This window comes from Giraffa tippelskirchi, chromosome 1 (assembly GCF_054371585.1).
Source record: "Giraffa tippelskirchi isolate mGirTip1 chromosome 1, T2T-mGirTip1v1.2.pri, whole genome shotgun sequence".
NCBI classification, from domain to species: domain Eukaryota; kingdom Metazoa; phylum Chordata; class Mammalia; order Artiodactyla; family Giraffidae; genus Giraffa; species Giraffa tippelskirchi.
The window spans coordinates 182,059,010-182,086,221 of record NC_137275.1 but is presented as its reverse complement, the minus strand read 5'-3'; the positions used below and the strand labels follow the sequence as shown (position 1 = coordinate 182,086,221).

The window sequence follows — 27,212 nt, the reverse complement described above, 5'->3', positions numbered from 1 at the left end:
GGCTAGCAATACAAAATCAAGGTGTTAGCAGGCCCCAACTCTGTCTCCAACGGCCCTCAGGAAGCATTTTCCCTTGCCTCTTCCCAGCTTCTCGTTGGTGCCAGAAATCTTTGGCATTCCTTGGCTTGTAGATGGATCACTCCAAGCTCTGCCTCCGTAGTCATATGTGGTTCTTCCTGTGTGTCTGGGTCTCTGTTTTCTCTTCTTTTACAGAATGACCTCATCTTAGCTAATTACGTCTATAAGGGCCCTATTTCCCAATAAGATCACATTCTGAGATTCCAAGTGGACATGAATTTTGGGGGATACTATTCAACACAGTGTACCCTTTTATTGTCTGTTGTTAGAACTAAGATAACACAGGCTAAGGGCTCAGCACAGCACTGCTGTAGAAAGTGCAGTGCATGGGTGCTATTACTGCCATTGCTATAGTTGTCACACTATTTACCCTTCCTCCTTTATGGTCCCCTCTCCCTGGTCCGACCTCAGCTCCGCAGATGTGGGCTTTGATCTGCTAGACTCTTCTCTCCCCCAGCATGAAATGAACCTAAAATTTTCTTCTATAGAGGAAAAATATGTTCATTTTTACAGGGAGAGAGTAAGAGGGGATGCTGGTAAGGTGCCTCATTAAAATAATGAATTGAAAATGGGAGGGGTGTTAAGGACCAAGCAGGCCCATACCAAAATATTTTAGGACCTCTAACAACTATTCATCCAACTAAACTCATATTTAACAAACAATTGAGCCAGCACCTTTGTGTATCTGTAGCCTGTGTAGTGAGGGTAGGAATGGCTTCAAAAGGGGCAGAAGGAGCCATCTCGGGGTATGGAAACTGACTCAAGGAGACATGGGAAGGAGACAGCCCAGGGTGGATGGGTGGAGAGGACCCCAAATGCCCAGGTTCTAGTCCTGGCTCTGCCTCTGACTCCATGTGAGATTTGGGGCAGGTCCCTTCCCCAGTCTGGGTTGCCGTTTCCCCATCTGTGAAATAAGAGGTTAGGCCATGAGAGCTCTGGGACCACACACCTGGGAGGAAATTGGAGAGGAGGATGTGCTAACAGGAGCCACAAGAGAGCTCTGCTGTAGAGGTTAAGAAAAGTCACCCACCTCTCATGCCGCTTATAAAAACCGGACATTCACAGTGAGATGCTGCACAACACAGAGACCTCTTTCATTGTTTATTCATGTGATCCTCAGAACAACTCTGTGAGGTAAGTGTCTGAGGTGTTTATATTCCTGTTTTACAGATGAGGAAGATGAAGTTAGAAGCAGGCTGTCCTGACTACAAGATGCCATATTGTTTCTGAGATGCCACAGTGGTGGCTGCCTCTTGGCTCAATGCCAGCTCACTCCGGGAGTGGAGATGAGTTCCCAGGCTCCACATCACTCAACACCATGCCACATGTCGTGTGTGCTCTGCAAATAGCTCTTGGTGGTAAGTGACTCAGACCCTGGGGAGGAAGGGGAAACTAGTGAGGGTGTGGCTCGGCCAACACCTACCGCCTTGTGCCGGGCACTGCCCTTGGCTCTATGGGCTTAGGAGTGAACAAAGCAGGCACAGTCACTGTCTTCAGGAAGCTCAGAGTCTCTCAGGAAGACAGACACTTAACCAATAATTACCCAAATTTAATGGATCAAGGACAAGCATGTGATATGCTGAGGAGGAGAGGTTCCTAGTGCTTTGAGGGGGAAGGTTGAAGAGGTCCTTTGACTCTGGAGACAGCCAGGGAAGGCTTCCCTGAGGAGATGAGGCTGCAGCTAAGACTTGTCAGAAGAAAGGAGGTGGGGCTATAGCTGGCACTGAGAATGGGCCTGAGGGTTACAGGAAAGCTGGAAAGAAGACCAAAGCAAAGGTTCTGTTTTACTTCCTTTGTTGTAACTCCAACTTCCCTAAAGGACACCTTGAAAAAAAGAGAAAATAGTTTCAGGAGCTATTATTTTTTGCTACCTCACACTTGAAACTGGGCTCAGTGGAAGAAGTTTAATGTGAAACTTTTAATGTACTGTGCATTAACTGCATTAAATGTAAAATGCATCTAAAGTAGGACTCCAGGCCTTTGTTTCTACTTGTGCAACACGTCCACTTGTGTTGGTACTCAGAGATTTAGGGACTGGTCTTTTCCTCACATTAGAAACCAGAGGGTATCTCTGAGGGACAAGAGCATGAGTGAACTTGAGTTTTGGGTGTTTAAGCATAGCTGCACTGCCATTCTTTACCCTCTCTGCTAACATCCCTTCCTGATCACTCCTCTTCCTTCACGATCAAGAGCCGCTCAGGAAATCACTGTGTAGGCAGACACTGAAAACATAATCTGAAAAATCTTACATTGCCTTGGTTCTTTTCCTTATTAATTGCATGGACACAGTTTCCTCAACCTGTAACAAGGAGATGAGAATACCTCCTTCATAAGATTAGTCCTTTAAATTTTCCAGGTTTTGCATTCTACAGATGTAGCAACAGTCCTAAGAAAATTAGGTGATTTGTGCAAAGTTATGCAGCTAGCTGCAACAATCAGGAATACAGCCCAGGTCTCCTATCTCTAAATCTGATGTTCTTTCCACTAGCAAAGCTTCAACCATGGTTCATTGATGTGTCATGAGTGGGTGGTCTTTGCTGTGCTAAAACGTCAATCCCCTGGGGTGACAAGGTGAGGCCTAGGCTGGAGGAAAAACAAAAATTCAGAAGCCCTGCAAATAGGGTACTATAGTAAAAAAAAAAAAAAAACCAAAAAGCCCTCCATGCTTGTTTTGCTATTATGTGACATCATTGGTCATAGCTGTAATTGTGTGTGTGTGTGTGTGTGTGTGTGTGTGTGTGTGTGTGTGCCAGTTCATTGGTTGGAAGCAGAATTCTCTATAAGAACATTGCCGTAGGAGTGTCATACACTTGTATGGTCAATGACACGTACTAGGCCTGTGGCATGATCAGATCTCCACTTCCCTTTGTGCTGGGCAGCTGAAGGTTACATGTCCCCCATCTCAACCCTCAACTCCTAAAGTCGTCATTTAGTCATGCTGGCCATCCTGGTGTCAGATTCAGATTGTGACATTGTCTCAAGGAGTCACTGTCATCTCTCTCATTTTCGCAACCTCAATTCCAAATTTATCAGGAATAACTGCTTGGCTTCCAATGTCCTTGCATGGACTCTGTTACTTTCGTGGAATTTTATTTCACACCGCTTTTAGTCAGAAAACATGGATGAGTGAGTCGGTATATTCTTTTTATTTTCTCTCTTCACTGTTAATTCCCTTAAAAAAAAAAAAGGATAGGAGAATGTTAAACATTTTGAAAGAGACAGTTAATCAATACACATTATTCTCCAAACATTCTAGGAAATTCAAGGAAATTATAAAGTACCTCAAAGGCTCTTCAGTTATCTCAATGCCTGCCCTTCAGATGGAAAGTTTCCTCTTGGCACATAAAGAAGTCAAATTAGGCCCAGAAGAGACTATCCTTGTTGGAGCGTGAATGTCAAAGAAACAATCTTCAGTAAAATAGCTTTCTCTCTCAGCAGGCTTTGGAGAGAAGAATAACTTTGGTTATCCGTAATGCCTATGCAGAGCATGATGAGAGAATTTTGGAGATTGTAAGAATTGATATTTGTATGGGATCAAAATGTCATGATAAGGATTTTCACTTGTTCTGTTGCTGCTGAAGACAGTTCACTTCAGAGTGCTCTAGGATTTGGCAGATACAGAAGGGACTGGACCAGCCTCTCACGAGACAGGGGAGAAGTGCCTTTATCAAGGCTGAGTGGTACCTGCTTGAAAATGTCTCCTTCCTTAGATATGTGGACAAACATTGGCCCATCTCCTCTGCAGACTTCAGAGGATCTGGTAAGACTCTACAGTCAAGACATTATCTCCAGCCCAGGGGACAGCCCCCTAGAGGGATATTTACAAACATTTTCCTGGTGACCAGCTTTCATAGCTGAGAGATTTCAAGAGAATTAGAGGAAAGCAGCAGTCCCTAGGAACCGAAACCCAATGAGTTTCACAATCATTAATCAAGCTAAAGTTCACCTCTTCTTTGGGTGAATTCCATGATACCAGTTCAGGCTGGACCAATATTCTGAAGTCTTCATTTAGGAGACTCTCCTAGGGTCTGAGAGGAGGCTATGCCTCTCACAGCTTCCTGAGTGTCAGAGGTACAAGCCACCAGAGGTTCCTGGAGTGGTCATTGAGGTCCTGGCTCAATGTCTCTGATTATCAGCTCTAGAAATTCTATGGTGTCCTTTCATACTCCAGGAACTAACTCAGAGGTCCAACTCACCTGCATCTGGGGGCTACTGCAGAAAGGTTCAATTCAGTTTAAATGCATTAGGGAGGCAGCACTGCTTCCCTGGTAGCTCAGTCGGTAAAGAATCTGTCTGCAATGCAGGAGACCCGAGTTCGATTCCGGGTTAGGAAGATCCCCTGAAGAAGGAAATGGCAACCCATTGCAGTATTCTTGCCTGGAGAATCCCATTGACAGAGGAGTCTGGCAGGCTACAGTCCATGGGGTTGCAAGAGTCGGACACAACTTAGCAACTGAACTACCACCATGGTTTGTTTACAGTATTGTTCCATAGGAGATGAACTTCTCCTTTATCCTCTTAGGTTCTGTGACTGGACCTGAGAATTAAACTGTCTTAAAATAGGTTAACAGGAGAAAAGCATACAAACTGTATTTAATATTTTTACATGTATATGGGAGCCTTCATAAGAAAAAATATTTTTACATGTATATGGGAGCCTTCCCCATTTCCTTCTCCAGGGGATATTCCCAACCCAGGAATCGAACCCAGGTCTCCTGCATTGCAGACAGATTCTTTACCAACTGAGCTGCAAGAGAAGCAGTGCTGCCTCCCTAATGCATTTAAACTGAATTGAACCTTTCTGCAGTAGCCCCCAGATGTAGGTGAGTTGGTCCTCTGAAGGTGCTAAGAAGCTCTTAGGACTGAGAACTCATACCCTTTTAAACAAAGAATGATAAATTTGTGGAAAAGTGACAAGACAAAGGAAAGGAATTTAAGTTTCTAGGGGTGGAGGATCATGGAAAAGTGACTAGGAAATATATTGGGGAAACTAATGGAATATCAGGATTATTTTAGTAGATTTGTTTGTACAGATCCATTTTGGTGTCAACTTACCTGGTGATAAGAATGTTCTCTTCCTGGTGCAGGGAGGTCACCTTGCTATGGCAAGTTTTATAACCTGTTTTCATGTCACAGAGGGGAGGTCAGAGAACCCTTCTGGCATGTGCCTTTAGCTCAAAATAATCAGTATGCCAAAATACATATTTTGGGGTGTTCTAAATCCATCTGGTTCAGATCTCAGTTTTTTATTGAATATATTCTGTCTATAACTTTGGGCAAGTAATTTAACTCCTGTTAGCTGGGACTTCTGTGCTCTTTTATCGCTCCTCCTTATTCCTCAGCTCCAGGCAGAATACCTTTTGGTTGATACTGGTTCTCTCTAAACCCTTGATTATCCCGTCAACCAAGCTGGATTGTTTCCCCAGCTGAAAGGGAGTTCTGGTTTCCTGGTGGGTTCAAGGATGTGTCATATGGCCACTGAAAGCAACTACAGTGAGAGGATTTAATCTAAATGCTGGCAATATGGCAACAAACGAAAGAGATCAAGTGCCTGCCCCTGTGGGGCTTATATACCAGTAGAGAGACAAACAGTAAACAATAATATAATACAATATGGTTTTACCTAATATAATATGGTATAACATAACATAATATGTCAGTGCTAAGAATAAGAAACATCAGAAGTGATCAGGAGACCAGGAGATCATTTCTCTGAAGAAATGATGTTTGTTGCAGAATCTTAGGTAAAGTGGAGAAATGAAATGTGAATATCTGGTATAAATATTATCCATGCAAGGGGAATGACAGGTACAATTTTTCCCAAAGCAAGAGGGTAATTGGTGGCCTAGAGCACCAGAGTGGCAGGATTAAGTGAGTAGATGGAAGGAAATGAAGTTGAGAGGTAGTAGGAAGACATAGAAGCTCAGCTGGGGTCTTGTAGGCCATGGTTAAGATTTCATCCATATTCTGAATGAGAAAGGAAACTATTGAAGGTCTCTTGATTGGCCTAAGTTATATTTTTTAAGCATTGTTCTGGTTGCTATAAGAATAATAGACTGTAAAGAGGTAAGGGTGGAAAGACTAGTAAAGACTGACAGTATTCCAGACAAGAGAAATTTGTGGGTTGGAGTAGGGTGGTGCTGGTGGGGAGGCAACAAGAGGTTGTATTCATGATGTATTTCAAGATAGAAGTGACAGTACTTCTAAGGGACGGATTGGACATTAATGGGGAGTAGACAGAAGAGTTGAGCTGAACAACTGAGTGAATGGAGTTGCTATTTACTGAGATGATAGGAACTGGTGAAGGAACAGGCTGGAGAGCTTAGAAATCAAGAGTCAAACTCAAGATGGCCGTCAGACATCTGAACCTAGTCTGTGTGTGGCCTTTGGTATAATTGCGCTTAGAAGACTAATCACAGGCCTTGCTTTCCCAAATCAGAGATGTATATTTTCAGGCCTGTGACCACAGAACTGAAGCCTTAGGAAGTATCCACAGAAGGCACTCTGAATGTACAGTCATAGGAAATATCCAGAGCAAGTATGACCAAGGCTGGGGCAGCTGGAAAACAGAGTGTATTAGTGAAGAATATTTGTGCATAGAGAGATATTCACTGGATCTGAATTTTAATTTTTTTGTAAACAGAAAAGGAAAACTTGGATTTATATACTGTTTAATAATTTAATAAGTGCTTTCAGATCCTTTATCATATTTATCCTATGAGGTAGGATTGATTGTTTTCATTTTGGAGATGAGGAAATGGAAACTCAGAGAAATTCAAATATTACCCAAAGTCACACAACTAACAGGTGAGGGAATCCTCAAATCTAGGTTTTTCTGACCCCCAAATCATTTCCATTTTGTTGTGCTGTTTCCATTTCACCACGGTTATTTTGGAATAGCCACATATTGATTCTACCAGTATTTTTAAAAAACCAAATAAGTTGTACCTAGTAAGGTTGTAAAAATGTCTTCTTTGCCCCTTATTGACGGCAAATGACCCGTGTACTCAGCCCACACACACCCACACCCCACCCCACCCCATGTTCATCTCCAGTCCAGTCTCCTCTGGCAGCTTCGCTTCCCTGGCAACCAAGTGGCTAATAAGCTTCACCCCCAACTCCTGTCTCTCTTAACAAATTCCTTTTATCAATGGCTCACTTGCATTGAAAGAGGTTTTTATGCCAAGCAATATTTTGGGGAACATTTTACAATTCTTGTTGCTTAAATTTGGAGAGAAACTGCTTCAAAAATGTCCAAACCCTTTACCCTACTGGATCATTTCAAAATGCAATTAGAAGAGAATAGTTTTTCAATGAGCATTTCAGTAATTCCTGCAAAGTATTGCTTAGTTTTGGTTGAGACCATAGGTATATCTACATGGTGCTAAACATCTGGATAAAAAAGTGCAAATGGAATGTATTGGGATGTTAATACTGGGTCAAAAGCCAGCTTTGATGTCCTCAGACACTGTGAATGGTTGCCCTTGGGTCATCCAAACCCCCTTTGGGTCTCATCTTAATCATGCCAGTGTGTAAGGGAGTGGGCAGAGCACTGTACTTAAATAAAAAAGGTTGGAGTACCCGTCTTGACTTTGGTAATTCCTGTTATGTGACCTCCCCTAGCCTCAGCTTCCTCATCTATGAAATGGACATGCTTATGCCTGCACAGCTTCCTAAGATGTTTGAAAGGAATAAATAAAACAAATTTTGAACTAGGCAGTGGTCATATTGTATTTATCTTTGCATCTCCAGCGCTGAACACAGGCATGTAGTAGAGACTGGATACATTTTAGCTGAATAATTTATGAATGAGTATAGATAGTACAGGCAATTCTAGTGCTCTAGCACCTATTATTTATATAGCTCTGTTTACATTTACCAGTTCCCTCTGGTACTTAAGCAGATTTACCATCCCTAGAATATGAGGACATACAGCCCAGAAAAAATATGTACTAAAAGCATAAAATGTACTGTGCTAGGTGTAAATAATTTTCCCAGTTAGTCCAAGTGGTGAATAACCCCAGCTTTTGTTCTATTTGGAGCACCTGTTTGTAATCCATGTCATAAATATTTTCAGGACTATTGCTTAGTAGTCAATGAGTTTCTTTGTTGGCACAGAATTTAAGATATTTCCCTAATAAGGACACCCAGTGTTAAAGCAATGAATTTCTATAGCTATGCAGTTCAGAGAGTTACCTAGGAGATGAAAAGCTAATCTGTCTGGAATTTCTGCCCTTGAGACCAAAGATACTATAAATTTGCTCGGGAGGAAAATAATCATGGTAAGCATCTTAATTTCTTCCATCTCGTTTCCAAGCAGATGTCGCTGTGTTTTAGCCTGGAATTCATCATCTCTCTGATACATCAACATTGACATATTACATCTTCATCTCTTATTATAGAAAATGGAAATGAAACTAGAATGTGAACATGTTGAATGAATCGGACTCCCCAGAGATTTGGGGGAGCAGAAAACCTCCCACTCGCCTTTGACTTTTGGATTTCTTGTTTCCCTCATGTTTGGATTGCACTTTAAGAAGTCCATCTGGAAGTTCACTTTTTTATATTTTGCAAATGCAAGTAGAGCTTATTATCAAAAAACAAACCCCTAAAGGAAGAAAAACCTGTGAGCAGGGATTAGGGGGGCACGGTCAGAGAATCACCTCAGAAATCCAGTGATGGTATTTAGGGTTAAATTCCAGAGATTAAGTTCCATTTATTGCTGGGCTTGACTTTGCCAGTCTGCTAGTTTGGGTGAATGCGTGGATATGTTTAGCTGCTGCTTCTATCTATTAAGCTCTTCGTTTAGAAGATGAGTTTGGGTGGGTGTCAACCCCTGCAAATGTCATCAAGCCCATAATACCTCCATAGCACTGAGTTATCAAAGCAGCACTGCCACAGTCTGTCTGAGACTTCACCCCACAGTGGGCACCAGTACACTTCTTTCCTTTTTCTGGCCTCAGGCAAACATTCTTAGGATTTCAGGATCCTATTATATGTTGAGCGAGTTGCGTTCTTCTTGAATTCCTTACGAAGTCACTCTGGTCCATGGAGATTAGAAGTTTAAACTTTGAAGGCCATACCTCATCGAGTTCTCTTCACTTTGGCTCCCCAGCCATTTCTGTCGCAGCCAAACTTAATCCTCTTCGGACATATCAAGCCAACCATCAGTCAAGGGGGTCTTTATTTCCTCACACATGCTACAGAGATTAAAGCTGCCTGATTTTCTCATATATTCCCTGGCACCCTGACCAGATTCACCTACTGTCTGAGATTGATGTAAATAATGTTTACAACTTGGCCCAAACTTGTTGGCCATTTATGGGAAGGATCCATCTTATTCTAGAATCACAAAGGCTCATGCCGTCTTGGCCATAACAGGATAGCCGGATAGAGCATTAGCATCCTAAAATCTCTTTGTAAATTTCCAGACCAGGGAAAATAAAGAGCATTTGCTGCAGTAGGTCTGAGTAAAACTGTCAGCATTAGGCAGAGAGGCCCATGAAAATAGCATTGGATTTAGAGTTGGCTCTCAAGTTATAGGTAGTTGTACCACCTTCTAGCTGTGCAGTCTTGTACAACTAACATAATCTCCCTGGACCCATGTTCTCATCTGGAAGATAGAAGTTCTATAATGAGTCCTGAACATGACCCTGGATGATTGGACTAGGGATATGAGAGTGTCTTGAAAACAATGAAATGCTATTTAAGTGAGAGCTACCACCATTGTGATGTATAGCACACTGTAGGTTGTCTGATGACCATTTACTGCAAGTTTTATGACAGTCCTAAAATACATCAAGTTTTTTTATTTGTATCTCTGAGCCTCAGTTTTCTTATTGTAAAGTAAGGTGAAATGATACTGCATGGCCCACAGATTCAGTGAGTTAGTAAGTGTGAGTGGGCCTGGAGTGCACAGGATGGTGGTCTTCTCTCTCTCTTGGCACTACTCTGAAACCTGGTAGAACAGCTGTGCCTTATATAGTTTTGAATTCAAGTCTCCCACAGACACCTTTTTGGAAGCTTTCTGATGATAGGATCAATGACCTTGGTGCTCCACTGCTGAAGGCATCTGAGAACTTAGCAAACACTGTAGTAGGGAGAACTCCTGTCTGTCTTCCTGCCCCAAGGTGTGTATTGTCTGCACGACTCCCAGTCATGTCCTGTCTGAGAGGTTCTGTGCCTTCCATTTCAAGCGGAACATTCAAGAGAGAGTCTTGTCAGAGAAGATAGACCGTGGTAGGGAAGAGACTAGAAACAAAGACAAATGAGGAGTATTACAGAATACTGGGACAGTGAATCTGAAGAACAGAAGACATAGGGATCCATGACACAGCTGTCTTAACCTGAAGGAATATTTTCCAAACTTTTCAGTGGCAACCTATAGTAAGAAAGACATTTTATATCAAACCTGGTACACATTTACATAAATCTATAAACAATTGAAATACCTTGAAAAACAAAACCTGTCTCTCTCACATGCTATAATTCTATTATTTTCTATTCTACTCTTCTATTAGCCTAGCCTATCCTATTCAATTGCATTGATTATAATACTGGATATAATTCCAAAATTTATTTTATAAGCCATTAATTAAAAATATTGCTGTGGAAGACACGTATTATCCCAGAAGATGGAATTAGGACTTTGAGGCAAAAATTAGAGCAAATTTTAGCTCAAAACAAGGAAGAAACAACTAATAATTAGGCCCATTCAATATAGAATGGACCTCTCAAGTTAGTAAGACTCTTGACATTGGATATTTTCAAGATTAGACCTAATTTGTATGCTGTATCTGTAGATTAGAGACTTTCCCACTACAAAGATTTCAAGAGCCCACAATTCACACTAAGCTAAAGGAAAAAAAATAGAACATAAAGAAAAGTTTTCAGTTCAGTTCAGTTCAGTTCAGTCACTCAGTCATGTCCGACTCTCTGCGACCCCATGAATTGCAGTACGCCAGGCCCCCCTGTCCGTCACCAACTCCTGGAGTCTACCCAAACCCATGTTCATCGAGTCAGTGATGCCATCCAACCGTCTCATCCTCTGTCGTCCCCTTCTCCTCCTGCCCCCAATCCTTCCCAGCATTAGGGTCTTTTCCAATGAGTCAACCCTTCGCATGAGGTGGCCAAAGTATTGGAGTTTCAGCTTCAACATCAGACCTTCCAATGAAGCTAAAAATAAAGAGGCAGGGATGGTGGGTGGGGGTGGTTTGGGAGATTGTCTTTCCTTACCTTCTGCCCAGTTAGAGAGAAAACATTCTCTGTTACACTTCTGCTCCCTACTACTGAGTGATCTCCCTTCCTTAGAATAATTTTTCTTGCTGTTGACAGTAGCAGATTTTGAAGCTATTGCTGCTAAGCTGCTGAGATGTTCCTTTTTTCCAAATCCTTGGTCACTTTAAGCCTTTATCACAGTTTAGGTAGTTGTCTTTTGAATGATCTTACAGTCTGTGTATCTCTGTACCCTGGGCTTAGCGATGTCAAATGTAGAGTCAGTACAAATGATTGCTTACTGCATAAATGAATGCATGAGTACAGGCATGAATGAATGAAGATTCCACTAGTCTCCTTAAAAGGAGGATCTTTGAGTCACTGATGCATATCTTGATTGGGAAAGTAGTATGTTTAAGAATAAGTAAGAATGGTAACAATTGTTGAAATGTTGACCAGCATTTGATTCCTAGGCATTCTGGAAATTTTTAGAGACAAGGACTCCTTTGTGTATCTCATGAAAATTATGGCTTTTATCCTCAGAAAAACATATGCATCTTTGTACAAATTATGTATACAATTTCAAGAGTGCGGTTATTCTCTCTTTGGCCTAATGTTAGGCTTAACAATTAGGTCTGACTCAAATGGAAATGCTTTGTAATTTTGTCTTTGCTTAAGCAAGTAGGATTTTGGAGAGAGCAGAATGCTTCATTACTGTGTACCAGATACATGCTCAGTGTTTTATTTACATTATTTACTTTACATAATAATCATGTGAAGCATTGTGTTTTATATATGATCTTCACATGCTGTACTCTGCGTATAGGTTAAATAAACAGGGTGACAATATACAGCCTTGATGTGCTCCTTTCCCAATTTTGAACCAGTCAGTTGTCCCACGTAAGGTTCTAACTGTTGCTTCTTGACCTGCATACAGGTTTCTCAGGTTTCTGTGGTACTCTTTAAGAATCTTCCACAGTTTGTTGTGATCCACACAGTCAAAGATTTTAGTGTAGTCAATGAAGCAGATGTTTTTCTGGAACTCCCTTGCTTTCTCTATGAACCAACGAATGTTGGCAATTTGATCTCTGGTTTCTCTGCCTCTTTGACACCCAGCTTGTGGATCTGGAAGTTCTTGGTTCACATACTGTTGAAGCCTAGCTTGAAGGATTTTGACCATCACTTTGCTGGCATGTGAAATGAGTGCAATTGTGTGGTAGTTTGAACATTCTTTGGCACTGCCCTTCTTTGGGATTGGAATGAAAACTGACCTTTTCCAGTCCTGTGGCCACTGTGACCGAACAACAACAAGGCTTTTTTTGTATAGTTCTTCTGTGTGTTCTTGCCACCTCTGCTTATTCTCTTCTGCTTCTGTTAGGTCCTTACCATTTCTGTCCTTTATTGTGCCCATCCTTGCATGAAATGTTCCCTTAATATCTCCAATTTTCTTGAAGAGATCTCTAGTCTTTCCTATGCTATTGTTTTCCTCTACTTTTTACACTGTTCAATTAAGAAGGCCTTCTTATCTCTCCTTGCTGTTTTCTGGACCTCTGAATTCAGTTGGGTATATCTTTCCTTTTCTCCCTTGCTTTTTGCTTCTCTTCTTTCCTCAGCTGTTTGTAAAGCCTCCTCGGACAACCACTTTGCCTTCTTGCATTTATTTTTCTTTGGGATGCTTATGGTCACAGCCTCCTGTACAGTATTGTGAAGCTCTATCCATAGTTCTTCAGGCATTCTGTCTACCAGATCTAATCCCTTGAATCTATTCATTGCCTCTACCATATAATGATAAGGGATTTGATTTAGGTCATACCTGAATGACCTAGTGGTTTTCCTTACTTTCTTTAGTTTAAGCCTGAATTTTGAATTAAGATTTCTGGGAGAAAAGTCAACAACCTCAGATATGCAGATGATACCACTTTAGTGGCAGAAAGTGAAGAGGAACTAAAGAGCCTTTTGAAGGTAAAAGAGGAGAGGGAAAAAGCTGGCTTAAAACTCAACATTCAAAAAACTAAGATCATGGCATCCAGTCCCATTACTTCATGGCAAATAGAAGGGGAAAAAGTGGAAGCAGTGACAGATTTTATTTTCTTGGGCTCCAAAATCATTGCAGACAGTGACTGCAGCCAAGAAATTAAAAGACACTTTCTCCTTGGAAGGAAAGCTATGACAAATCTAGACAGAGTATTAAAAAACAAAGACATCACTTTGCCGACAAAGGTCCACATAGTCAAAGCTATGGTTTTTCCAGTACTCATGTATACATGTGAGAGTTGGACCATAAAGAAGGCTGAGCACTGAAGAATTGATGGTTTCAAATTGTGGTGCTGGAGAAAACTCTTGAGAGTCCCTTGGACTGCAAGATCAAACCAGTCAACCCTAAAGGAAATCAATACTGAATATTCATTGGATGGACTAATACTAAAGCTGAAGCTCTAATACTTTGGCCACCTGATGCGAAGAGCCGACTCATTGGAGAAGACCTTGATTCTGGGAAAGATTGAAGGCAGGAAAAGAAAGGGACAACAGAGGATGAGATGGTTAGATAGCATCACCAACTCAATGGACATGAATTTGAGTAAAGTCTGGGAGATAGTGAAGGACAAGGAAGCCTGGCGTGCTGCAGTCTATGGGGTCACAAAGAGTCGGACACAACTTAGGGGCTAAACAACAACAATGTGATCTTCGCATATGTGCTATAGAATAATGTATGTACACACACACACACGCACACACATATATGTATATATACACTATATATATAATCTTCATATGCAGAGATAATATGCATATGCACACACATATACACATGTGCAAAGAAAGTCACATTTGTACCACCCTTTCTTCTTCCCTGTCCTCCTCTTCCCTTAAGCATTCAATAAATTGTTTCCATCCCCTTTTCCCTTTCGGTCTCAGAATTTAAAACACAAAAATATTGTTCAGCACTCGTCTTTAGAGAAGCTCACTCTCACCTGGTGACTTCTCTAAAACAAAAGGCTGGTTAACTTGCTGGGGCAGGAACATAGACTTTTTCTGTTTCTTTGCTGATAAGGTGGGCATTGAGAAACAAGACACAAGTCAGTTTTCCACTGATTCTTCTGTTATGTTCTCAAAGTGTCCTGAATAATGTGAGGACACAGAAATAAACAAGACTTAGTTCTTGCCCTCAAGGAGTTCATAATGTACTTTGAGTTCTCAAAGTGTCCTGAATAATGTGAGGACACAGAAATAAACAAGACTTAGTTCTTGCCCTCAAGAAGTTCATAATGTACTTTGAGTTAAATTATATTGTTTGTTTAGTTATAATCCAATAATAAATAGCTTAATAAATAGCTCTGGACCACGGGATCCTAACTAAGGATATATTTATTAATATCCTTCATGAATAAATGGGGTACATCATGGGGTCTATTGACTATTGTGTGCCGATGAGTCCTGGGGAGCGAAGTCTGGTGTACAAGGTTTCAAGTCATTGAACACTTTGGAGAGTGAGAGGGTTGACTGAAGCCAGAATACTGAGCAATGGCACCACTTACCCAGTGGGATAGGAAGAGGATCAACAGTAGGACACTGAAAGGGAGCAACAAGAGTGAAGGTAGGAGGAGAACAAAAAGAGAATGTTGTTAAAATCCAGAGGAGGGGATTTTAAGAAGCAAGATGAGGCCAGCAACATCATGCCACAGGAAGAAAGTAAGAGAAGTCTAGAAGAATTAATGGACTTGGCTCTCAAGAGTTCATGGTGATGTAAACAAGAGCAATTTCTGTGAAGTGGTGAAGTGGAAACCCATTGCTGTGGGCTGTGGAGTAAATGGGAGGTGAAGAAGGTAAGAATGGAAATATGCACCAGTGGTTCCCAAATGCTGGACCATGGAGTCAGCTGCATCAGAGTCAACTGTGGGGCATTAGGAAATGTAAATCCTTGGCCTCAATCCCATATTTCCTGATTTAGTGAGTCTAGGGTAGGTCTCAGGGATTCATAGTTCTAAAAAGCCAGGTTTGAGAACCGTTAAGAGTATTAAGTCCATGAGAGGAAAGATCTTCCCTATCTCATTCACCATTGTACCTCCAGGAGCTAGATCAGTTTCTGCCCATAAAAGTTTCTCTAACTATGTAGAATAGCAGCTCCATAACTGAACTGGAAGTAGTTGGCATCAGCTACTTCCAAAGGTTATAAATTAGGCTGAACCATATGAAATTTTTGTGACCCACCCACTATTTGTGGGTCACAAATAGTCAAATTGGGGCAATTTCTTGTAGTTTAACATTTTATCAATAAAACAGATGATATAAAAATTATAATATTCATCTCATGGGAGTCAACAAAAACTTGAGAATTATAAAGGGATCCTATAGTAGCCAGTCTCCAAAATGATCTTCATGAGCCTCACTTCATGATATTCATGTATGGGTGTAATGCTCTCACCCTGAGTGTGGGTTGGACTTAGAGAATAGAATACTGCAAAAGTGGTGGTATGTCACTCTTAATTAGGTTAAAAAGACACTGCAGCTTCCGTATTGGGTATACTCTCTCTGTCTCTCTTAGATCACTCAGTCCAAGGGAAGCCAGCTGCCACATCATAAAAACACTCAGGCAGCCCATGGAAATCACCACCCATCCCCACCATGGGGGAATAGAGGCCTCCAGCCACCAACCACAGGAGACAGCCTGGAAGAGGATTCCAGCGCCAGTCAAGTCTTGAGATGCAGCTTTGCCAGAGTCTCCCAGTTAAGCTGCTCCCATATTCCTGACCCTCTGAAACTGGATGAGAACTTAAATGTTCACTGTTATAAACTGCTATGTTTAGAGGTGGTTTACTCTCCAGCAATAGATAATAGAAGCTTTCATTTTCAAGATGCTAGGGACTGATGGTTGAGTAGTTTTTACTTCAGCATACTTTCACATATATCTTGTAAGTTTTTTAAGACAAGTTTTAATTCCTTTTCATTATTGAGGAATTTGAGTCATACACATTGGTGGAGAAAGTATTTTATTTGGAATCAGAAGATGCCATTTATTAGCTGAGTAATTTTGCAGATCACTTAATTTCTGAGCTTGTCTTTCCTTTTAGACAAAATGCAGATTACCACAATGCCCCTTGTCTTAATGTTTATTGTAGGGATTAGATTATGAATACAGTGGATCAACTCTAAAGTGCTATTGAAATGCTAATTTTAATAGATGATAGAATTAATCACCTTTCACCAGTGATAAGTCAATCAAGGTCACATAGCTAGTCGGTTGCAGAATAGGAACTTGCACTAAAGTCTCCTAATAGTAGCTAAGAACAGGTCTTACATAATTTGGCACAAGCCACCTTTACTATATGAGCCTCAATTTCCCCATAAGTAAAATGAATAAAATGAACCAAGTGATACAGGGTTAACAGGCATTGATCAGAACCTAAGGAAAGAATGCTTGTCCAGATGTCTCAGTCTCCAGAGAGCTGGGGTGAGGTGTGTATCTGACATCCCTGAGGTTTCAGGGCCTGGCTAGGCTGAAAGCTGATGCTGCAGGAAGCTTTGTGATGTGCTCAGCATAGGTGGCAGCCTTGGTGTCATGCAGAGGCTGTTGATGGCAAACTATAGGCTGTGGGCTAAATCCAGCCTAGTGCCTATTTTTGTAATAAAGCATGAGCAAAGAATGGTTTTACATTTTACACTTTTAAGTAGCTGCAAAAATATCATACACACAGAGGAAACCAGAATTGAAAGAGACACATGTACCCCAATGTTCATCACAGCACTGTTTACAATAGCTAGGACATGGAAGCAACCTAGATGTCCATCAGCAGATGAATGGATAAGAAAGCTGTGGTACATATGCACAATGGAATATTACTCAGCTATTAAAAAGAACACATTTGAATCAGTTCTAATGAGGTGGATGAAACTGGAGCCTATTATACAGAGTGAAGTAAGTCAAAGAAAAACACCAATATAGTATATTAATGCATATATATGGAATTTAGAAAGATGGTAACGATGACCCTATATGTGAGACAGCAAAAGAGACACAGATGTAAAGAACAGACTTTTGGACTGTGGGAGAAGGCGAGGGTGGGATGATTTGAGAGAATAGCATTGAAACATGTATATTACCATATGTGAAATAGATCACCAGTTCAAGTTCGATGCATGAAACAGCCTGGTGCACTGGGACAACCCTGAGGGATGCGATGGGGAGGGGGATGGGAAAGGGGTTTAGGATGGGGGCCATATGTACACCCATGGCTGATTCATGTCAATGTATGGCAAAAACCACTACAGTATTGCAAAGTAATTAGCCTCCAATTAAAATAAATTTAAAAAATTAAAAAAAAAACAGGGAGAGTAGTAAAATTGTTACCAACCTGAAACTATTTTTAAGCAAATAAAAAAGCAAGTAGCAGAAAAAAACCAATATTTTGTGATACATGAAAATTTTATAAAATTAAATCATATGCATATTTAATTATATGTAATTATGTAACATTTGTAAATGTAATTACATATTACAATATGTAAATGTTATATATGTTATATTGTAACATGTAAAGTTTTGCTAGACTACAGTCATGCTTATTAATGGACTATCATTGTCTACATTATTTTCATGTACAATAGCAGAGTTGAGTAGTTGTAACAGAGACCATGTGATCTGTAAGCCTAAAATAGTTACTGTAAGGCCCTTTACAGGAAAAGTTGTCTGACCCTGCTTTTACAAGGCTTATAGTTCCCATATAACACTGTGGGGTAAGCAGATAAGTGGTGTTTCTCTTTTCTACACATGAGAAGAGAGGCTTTGAGAGAAAAAGTGAATCAATTAATGCCACATAGCTTAAAAAAAAAAAAAAGGAATTTATACTGGAGCCCAAACTGCAAGTGACATTGTCTTAATTCCTACCCAAGTTTGTAGACTTTGGTTAAACAGTACACAAATAATGGATCAAGTGGTGTCAGGGAGATTAGCAAATAGGTTATAAAGCCAAAGCAAGGGAGAACAGTTTATAAATGGAGGAACCCAAACATCTGGGCCACTAGAGCAAACATTCTTGTGCTTTCAAAGTATACAAGAGGCAATGTGGTTAGTAACAAGCATAAAGAAAACCTTCCAACTCACCAGTGAGTGAAGAAGTACAAGAAAATTTTAATGAGATACTACTATACATTCTCAATTAGCAAAAATGTTAGATAATCATGTCTTACAGAGGTGATGTGGTAAAACTGGAATAGTTACTTACATATTGCTTATAGTAATGTAAAGTCATTAAAGATTCCTTAACAAGAATCAATACGGCTGATTCTTGTTGATGTATGACAGAAAACCACAAAATTCTGTAGAGCAATTATCCTTCAATTAAAAAAAAATTTTTTAAAGCAGATACTATTATTGGAAAAGAAAAAACTTACCTCATTAAATACTAACTGTGGGGCCCTGGGCGCCGCCATCTTGGGGAACTGAGTGGCCCAATGGGTCGCTGCCCTGTGGGGAACGCAGGGCACGCACACGCAGGGCACGCACACGCAGGGCACGCACACGCAGGGAGGGCTCAACTAGGTCACAGCTATGGAGGCGCCCGCGGTCCACCTGCTGCCGTTGCTGCTGCTGTTTGCGGCCTGGGCCCCGGAGCCGGGCAGCACCTCTGTGGCGGCTCCACCTCTGGTCAACGAAGAGGTGAGGCGCACGGTGGACCTGAGCAGCCACCTGGCCAAGGTGACAGCCGAGGTGGTCCTGGCGCACGCGGGCAGTGACTCCTCGCCCCACGCTGCCTCCTTTCTGGTAGCGCTGGAGCCCGAGTTGGAGGCCCAGCTGGCACACCTCGGCGTGCAGGTGCGAGGAGTGGATGAGGAAACCAACAGTCTGGAAGTACAGGAGACCAAAATTAACGGTAAAAGCGGGAGATTCTTCACAGTCCAACTCCCGGTTGCTCTTGATCCTGGGGCCGAGGTTTCAGTCGTTGTGGAAGCTGTTTATACCCACGCGATTCAGCCGTATCCAACCCAGATCACCCAGTCTGAGAAACAGTTTGTGGTGTTTGAGGGGAACCATTATTTCTACTCTCCCTACCCAACCAAGACGCAAACCATGCGTGTGAAGCTCGCCTCCCAAAACGTGGAGAGCTATACCAAATTGGGCAACCCCATGCGCCACGAGAACCTCCTGGATTACGGCCCTTTCCACAACATCCCTGCCTATAGTCAGGATAGTTTTAAAGTACATTCTGAGAACAACAGCCCTTTCCTGACCGTCACCAGCATGACCCGAGTCATCGAGGTCTCCCATTGGGGTAATATTGCTGTGGAAGAAAACGTAAACCTGAAGCACACGGGGGCTGTGCTGAAGGGGTCTTTTTCACGTTATGATTATGACAGATGGATAGATAGTGGCATCTCCTCCATCCGTTCTTTTAAGACCATCCTTCCTGCCTCTGCCCAGGATGTTTATTACCAGGATGAGATTGGGAGCATTTACACCAGCCACCTCCTTATTTTGGATGACTCGGTGGAGATGGAAATGAAGCCTCGTTTCCCTCTCTTTGGCGGGTGGAAGACTCATTACATCATTGGCTACAACCTCCCAAGCTATGAGTACCTCTATAATTTGGGAGACCAGTATATGTTGAAGATGAGGCTTGTGGACCACGTGTTTGATGAGCAAGTGATAGACTCTCTGACTGTGAAGATCATCCTCCCTGAAGGGGCCAGGAACATCCAGGTGGACAGTCCCTATGAGATCAGCCGAGCCCCCGATGAGCTGCACTATACCTACCTGGACACATTTGGCCGCCCTGTAATTGTGGCCCACAAGAAAAACCTGGTGGAACAGCACATTCAGGACATCATGGTGCACTACACCTTCAGCAAGGTGCTCATGCTACAGGAGCCCCTGCTGTTGGTGGTCGCCTTCTCCGTCCTGTTGTTCACCGTCATCATCTATGTCAGGCTGGACTTATCCATCACAAAGGATCCAGCTGCAGAAGCCAGGATAAAGGTGGCTTGCATAACAGAGCAGGTCTTGACCTTGGTCAGCAAGAGACTAGGTCTCTACCATCACTTTGACAAGACGGTCAGTAGATACAAACAGTCCCGGGATGTGTCCACCCTCAACAGTGGCAAGAAGAGCCTGGAGACAGAACACAAGGCTTTGACCAGCAAGGTGGCACTGCTGCAGTCTAGGCTGAAGACCGAGGGCTCCAACCTGTGTGACAAAGTGAGTGAAATGCAGAAACTGGATGCGCAGGTCAAGGAGCTGGTCCTGAAGTCAGCAGTAGAGGCCAAGTGGCTGGTGGCCGGCAAGCTCAAGAAAGACATGTACATCGAGAATAAGAAGCTCATTTCAGGAAAGCGACAGGAGCTGGTCAGCAAGATTGACCATATCCTGGATACCCTGTAGCCCTCCGGAGGGCAGGGTAGGGGTGAACATAAGGCCAGCAGATTATGGCTTCTGTATTTTACAAAAGGTCTTCAAGGAAGAGAAAAGCCAGGCCTTGCCTCAAGCAACACAAGAAGCTTAGTTTTTGTCCCTAAAATGTTCTTAAAAACAAAACAAACAAAAAACCTCCTAGATGTCATTTAAAACAAAATATCTTTGAATTTTGAACAAAGAAGTTTTTGAGTTGGCTTTGTTTGTTCTGAAGCCTAGGATATTCTTTTCACCTCAAGCCCCTTGTTTTACACCCTTCTAATTCCTGAGATTTGGGTATTTTACAAGCATGTGTACATTTTTTAAAGCACATATGACCAAATGAAAATAAAGCTAAGGCTGTAAAAAAAAAAAAATACTCTGTATTGAGTCTTTGAAAGCTCTTATTCTTTGATTCATTGATTCCATTTCTGAAAATCTAACCTTGAAAGTAATTCTAAATTCAGAGAAAAGGCATTCATAATAGTATTGGTTAGCATCAATGTGGAAGTAACTAAGTGTCCCAGAATAGCTGGTTAAGTAAATTGTGGTATATCAAGCTGATGGAATACTATGCAGCCACTAGACCACTAAAGACTAGATAACAAGGCAGAAATAAAATTTTATAATGTGAAGTTCAAAAAGCACAATAAAACTTCTGATTTTTCTATGGTTTTTGCTATGAAAAATTATGTCTGTACTAGTACAAGGAGCAGTAAAAACAGGCAATTTCTTAAGGTGCTAGCACTCCAAATCCATTGTTGTTACAGCATTGACTAGATGGTAAAAGAACTGGAGGTCTTGTCTCCCCTCCAAGAGATTAGATCTGAGTTGTCTCAGTCACCATGTTGGTTATGCTTATACTGAGGCCTCATGCTTCCCTTTACCTCAGGCCAGGATAATGTCCAGAACTGGGCGCCAGGCTGAGCCCACAGGTACGGTTGAGGAGGCATTCCTGCCAGGGTTAGACAGGTAAAGGAAGAAGGGACCAGGAGATGGTCACGTCTCTGTAAGGAGATATTCATGAAGGTCTCTCAGTTAGCTTGGGGGTTGCATTGTCTTAGAAAGGTTCTGGACTTGAGTCAAAATTTTGCAACTCAAGACCTGACCCTGAGGCTCGCTCAGGCGTGAGGAAATGTGGTCCAGCACCCAGTTATAGAGGAAGGACTCTGTGTCTCACTCTCTGCTGGGCACCAAGAAGACAGGCAGGAATCAAACTCAGCTTTGTCCCTGAGGCACCCCAGCAGGGAACAGCTACAGTACCTGGTATACTGCAGGCAAAAGGAGTATTAAACTCACTAAAAATGCTCAGAGGAGGAGAGCCCTCTAGCACAGTTTGAACATTTCTGCTTTTTTGAGACTCTCCAGTTAGCTTAATTGATGATAATTTCTGCACTGATTGAACAATAATGTTTATTCTCTGTTCACATCTAGCTTTTCATTATGGATTTTAATCACAGCCTTATACAACAGTGTACATGGAAAGCCCTGTGCGGATATTTTGCATCTTTCCAGGGTGAAAAGTCCCCATAGCTCTTCTCTCATTTGTTTTCTTACACTAGACTGCATTTTCCCATCTTGAAAATCCTGTCTGAACATAGAGTAACTCTTGGGTTCACATTTTCCCCGACTTCAGTAATTTATCTTTCTACTTCCTCTATGGGTCATCAGTACCATCTCTCTACCTCTTCTTCCCGTTAAGCCCCACTCTGAACTTGCCCAGTGAGATGGTAGCAGGGTTTTTGCTCTTCAGGAGGTATTGGGACAGAGGAGATAAGATGTGTTATCCAGGAACACTAGGGGAAGCAGAGAGTGTGAGACTTGGAAGATGGGTAGGATTTAGGCAGGAGAATAAGGAACTTATTTGGGGAGCTCTCGGTGGCTCAGTTTGGAATTAATCTAGGAGTTGTATCATTTCCATTTTCTGGCAATATGGAGCATGGTGTGAGAAATGGGATTTATCTTGGTAGATATCCTAGGAGAAAAACAGGTTATCTACGTGGATGCTGCAGGGTTTCCTTCCTTGGGCCTGTGAATGGCACAGTGGCTCCTGGAAACCTCAGGACTTGGTTAACAAGTTATTAGGAAATATGAACAATCCCAGTAAAAGTAGCGGTAAAGCTAGATGCTCCTTAAACAGATTCTTCACATTTCTAAAGTATAATCATCATTGTAATGATTATTGTCTATTGAGTGCCTATGTGAGATATTATTGTCTCCATTTTATAGGTGAGAGAACTGAGGCTCACAGAGTTAAGAGACTTGCCCAGGATCATACACCTAGTAAGGGTTGCTGGTAAAATTCAAACCCAGGCCCATCGTATCTCAAAGCCTGCATGCACTACTCTTTTGCCTCTAGACATGTGTAAACTGGCAAGGTGGTGAGGATGCCTCAGTTTAACCACTTACCAGGTGCTTTTCTCCAGGGACTGAGAAAGAATGAGATGTGCCATGGGGCATTTTAAGAAATCATCTATGTGGTGGAGCACTAGCACACTTAAGACTTTCAGCTGCAGTGAATGAAGGCCCAGCTTCACCTTCTGTGAAACTATAACAGGTCACTGGGCCAGGTCTCTCAGGAGTAAGTTATCAAGAGAAGAAATGAGAACATTGATTCTGTGGGTGGAAGAAGAATACAGCTGCTAACAGCTGCAGAGATGTTGCTAGGAGAATAGCAGTTTACTTCTGGACAGTTGTTTGTAGTTTATGGAACTCCTTCCCTTTCATCATTTCATTATCATTGTATTCCAGCCCTGGTTAATGGGGTAATAATCTCTCTTCTACAAACCTCTACAGCAAAGAGAGGCTCAGTGTTAGTCACCCAGTCATGTCCAACTCTTTGCAACCCCATGGACTGAAGCCCACCAGGCTCCTTTCTTCACGGAATTCTCCAGGCAAGAGTACTGGAGTGGGTTGCCATTCCCTTCTCCAGGGGAACTTCCTGCCCCAGGGATTGAACCCAGGTTCCCACACTGCAGGCAGATTCTTTACCATCTGAGCCACCAGGGAAGCCCATAGAGGCTCAGAGATGCTACATAATTTTCCGTAGGTAGCACAGCTTGTTAGCAATTCTATTTGTATTCAAGTTTTCAAAAGCCATCCTTCCCACTCCACCCTCCTTTCCATTATATTTCTAAAGTGATTGATGGGAACAGGGTGGCGGCAGTGGCGGCTCTGGCAGCTTGGGATTGAATGCATGTAACAGGATTACCATGATTGTTGAGAGGCGTTTCAGGTCCACTGTCATTCAGTCTGCCGTCTCAGTCTCTCTGAAGGGGAACATAGGTGCTATAGCAGTGGCATCTGATAAGGAACTTGATCCTGTATGGTAATTCTTCATGGACAAGATCAGAGAATATAGAACTAGGTGACAGACATCTGGAGGACCTGTTGATGCTGACCCAGAGTGTCAGCAAGAACTGGACAGGGAGCTTTTTAAGCTTGACCAAATATATGGTAAAGCAGACATGAACACTTGCCCTAACTTCACATTTGAAGACCCCAAGTTCAAAGTTGTTGAGAAACCACAGTCCTGAATAAATAATGTAAAATTTTTCTGGTAATTTGTGCTGGATTAGTTGTACAATGGGTCAGAAGTAACAATAAACATACATTTCACAGCTATAAAAAAAAATAAAGTGATTGATGGGAGAACCCAAGATGATGCTTCTCAGGAGGAATTGTGTGAAGTGTAAAGAATGAGATGAAACAAACAAAATCATCAAGACTAAATACCAGATTCAGCAAGGAAACAGCAGAATCAAAGGAGTTCTTCCTGAGGACAGGGTGCCAGAATGGGCTTAGGTGTGTCAGCTGGAAATATGGTCTGTAGAGGAAATGAAGAGGTGGGAGGGAAATATGTGGAGAAAGGAGTGGAGGACTCATGTAAAGAATAGGATAGCAAGTCTAATTCAGGTGGAACCCACTTTGGAGGGACTAAGGAAGGGAGTGGCAGGTTTAACACAGCAGGGAGGTAAAAGGAGAGGCTGCCTGGAGATCAGGGACTCTCGTTCATTTGTGAGGAAAGTAGAGCCTCCCCACAAGTTTTGAAAGATTGAAATTATACCAAAAAAGAGTGAAGCTCAACTGTGTAATAGGTATCACATAAAAACAGAAAGTGGGGAGTATTCTTAGATAAGACATAAAGGCATCAAAACTGGATGCACTGATTATAATTAAGCTACACGTTTTTTAAGGGATATTATTGGGAATGAGACATTGAATTTAGGGGTCACATCTTTGGAATGCTGTGGGAAGTATTTAGGCTTCCCAGGTGGTACAGTGGTAAAGAATCCACCTGCCAGTGCAGGAGACGAAAGAGACAGGAGTTCGATCCCTGGGTCAGGAAGATGTCTGGAGGAGGAAATGTGAACCCACTCCAGTATTCTTGCCTGAGAAATCCCATGTACAGAGGAGCCTGGCGGGCTACAGTCCATGGCGTCACAGAAGAGTTGGACACAAGTCATGCACACACTCAGAGACACGTAGATGGGAAGTATTTACTGCCATGCTTCCTTGTGTCCTATTCTACTCCTTGCTTGGACTACTGAGGCCGCAAACCAGACTGCCAGCTCTGGCTATTTTTGGATATCAACCAAGTGTCGTTTCCTTGACTGTGCCTTCGTTGGATTCCATGAGCTGAGATGAGTAATATTCATGAATCCTATTCTAAAGATATTGGAGAAGGAAATGGCAACCCACTCCAGTGTTCTTGCCTGAAGAATCCCAGGGACGGTGGAGCCTGGTGGGCTGCTGTAATTAGCATTCTAAAGATGCTAATTATTCTTTAAGAGTACTATTATTGGATAGCACAAACCTTTTTATAGAAGTAGCCGTGTAACACTCGCAATCAATCCCCAAAGACCTATAAACTGGAAGAAGATGTTTCAAAAGTAAATTTGCTTTTCATATTCTGTGAAAAGTTTAGCAATTTCAGTATCAGGGAGCAGTATATGATTCATCTTCGGATTTGTTCTTTAAGACCTCCCAAAATAAACTTGTTACAACTAGTGAATGTAATCATTTAAGAAACTCTTATTTCATAATGATAGTTGGAAAGAGAGTGGTAATTTGATAGATATTTTATTCTTTTTTTTACATTTATTTTTAATTGGAGGATAGTTGCTTTAAAATGTGTTGGTTTCTGCAGTACAACAACATGAATCAGCCATAAGTATACATATATTCCCTCCCTCTTAAGCCTCTCTCCCACACACCCCCAAGGTTCCACCCCTCAGCCTGGTGCTCTCTGATGATATTTTTTGTAACAGCTTTAATGTCTTTTACTAAAGGTCCAGTTTTACTCATTGGAGGTTCTATGTATTGTGGACTTTATCAGATAAATGGATGACATTATTCTTTAAAGTGTCTTGTATGGGGTTGAGTTCACTACAAACTATAGGTATCAAGAAATATGGGAAGGAGTAGGGTCTGATTATAGGGAGCATGTTGCACAGTGTTGCACAGATCTGGTTGGGAGGCCAAAAAGGAATTGTTAATGGGCCCTAACCCAGGAGAACTTAGGTTGGGTGTCAGGCTGGGAGTTGTAGTCATGGGGCAAAACCAGCCTCCAGATGGGAGAGGAACAGGAAGGAGGGAAGGCAGGAAAATGCTTTGTATGGGTGGGGAGCTGGGCAGGGTTCTATAGCTTCATGGCCTGCTTTGAAGGATTCTCACCCCTAGGAGTCTTAGACTGAAATCATTTGGACCCAGAGCTTGGTGTTTATATGTGACCAGGAGCTGATATCTATCTGTGTGTAGAAAGCCTTGGAATCGAATTATACCATGTTTAAGGGCTCATGGAAAAGGGTCTAAAAAATGGTTAGATACAGTCAGTCATTCAGTATTTCTCTGTGTTAATCTCACTTGTTAATGTTTTTGGTTGTGTTTATAGAAGTCATAATAAAACAATTTTAGGGCAAAATATTTAGCAGGTGTGTGTAAGCATGCTGTGGTAAAGAGAGCATGGAACAGAAAGTCTGGGTTCTAACTCCAGGACCACTGATTGCCATCTGTGGGTGGGGGCAGGCACTCTATCTTTATGAGGCTCACATTCTTCACACACACTGGGGGACTGAGAGAATTCACAGAGTAATAACAGTCATAATCAATGAGCTGTGAAAGGTCCTGCATGTATAAGGTAGTAATACCAGTAATAAATGACAGTCTAGGATTCAAAATCCTGACTATAGAATTTACCAGGTCTGTAACCTTTGGCAAGTAAATTAGCATCTCTGAGACTCAGTTTTCTCAACTGTTAAGTGGAAATAATAATCGAACATCTAACTCCTAGGGTTCCTGCAAAAGTTAAATGAAACGGCCCAGAATATGTGCTCAGTAAATGTGACTATAATGATATACATATAAAAAACACTTTATTGAGGTTTGATTGACGTGTAAAAAGCTCTACCCAGGAAACCATCAAGGCTGAAAACATATCCATTCTCTCCTAAAGTTTCCTCCCACTCAGTTTTTATTATTGTTATTATTTTATGGTAAGAATACATAATATAAGACCTGTGTTGTGCTGTGCTTAGTT

The 27,212-nt window shown here is 41.8% G+C and overlaps 3 long non-coding RNA genes and 2 pseudogenes across 4 annotated transcripts in view; 4 read left to right on the top strand and 1 right to left on the bottom strand.

The window, feature by feature from the left end:
• LOC145514445 (uncharacterized) overlaps positions 1-27,212 on the top strand; it is an 80,551-nt gene that overhangs the window by 17,937 nt on the left and 35,402 nt on the right. Inside the window, exon 2 of the long non-coding RNA XR_014060160.1 lies at positions 1,249-1,436. This is a non-coding gene — a long non-coding RNA (uncharacterized LOC145514445). The remainder of the gene's footprint in view (positions 1-1,248; positions 1,437-27,212) is intronic.
• On the bottom strand, positions 1,151-9,714 carry LOC145514441 (uncharacterized). Its single transcript, XR_014060159.1, has 4 exons — positions 9,162-9,714; positions 3,360-3,517; positions 2,911-3,250; positions 1,151-1,902 (listed from the first exon to the last, which is right to left on the bottom strand). It is a non-coding gene; the product is annotated as an uncharacterized LOC145514441 (long non-coding RNA).
• LOC145514447 (uncharacterized) overlaps positions 16,976-27,212 on the top strand; it is a 28,391-nt gene continuing 18,154 nt past the window's right edge. Inside the window, exon 1 of the long non-coding RNA XR_014060161.1 lies at positions 16,976-17,206. This is a non-coding gene — a long non-coding RNA (uncharacterized LOC145514447). The remainder of the gene's footprint in view (positions 17,207-27,212) is intronic.
• LOC145514415 (dolichyl-diphosphooligosaccharide--protein glycosyltransferase subunit 1 pseudogene) lies at positions 17,667-21,051 on the top strand (annotated as a pseudogene). The gene has a single exon (XR_014060139.1). The product of XR_014060139.1 is annotated as a dolichyl-diphosphooligosaccharide--protein glycosyltransferase subunit 1 pseudogene (transcript).
• LOC145514424 (ATP synthase peripheral stalk subunit F6, mitochondrial pseudogene) lies at positions 23,887-24,254 on the top strand (annotated as a pseudogene).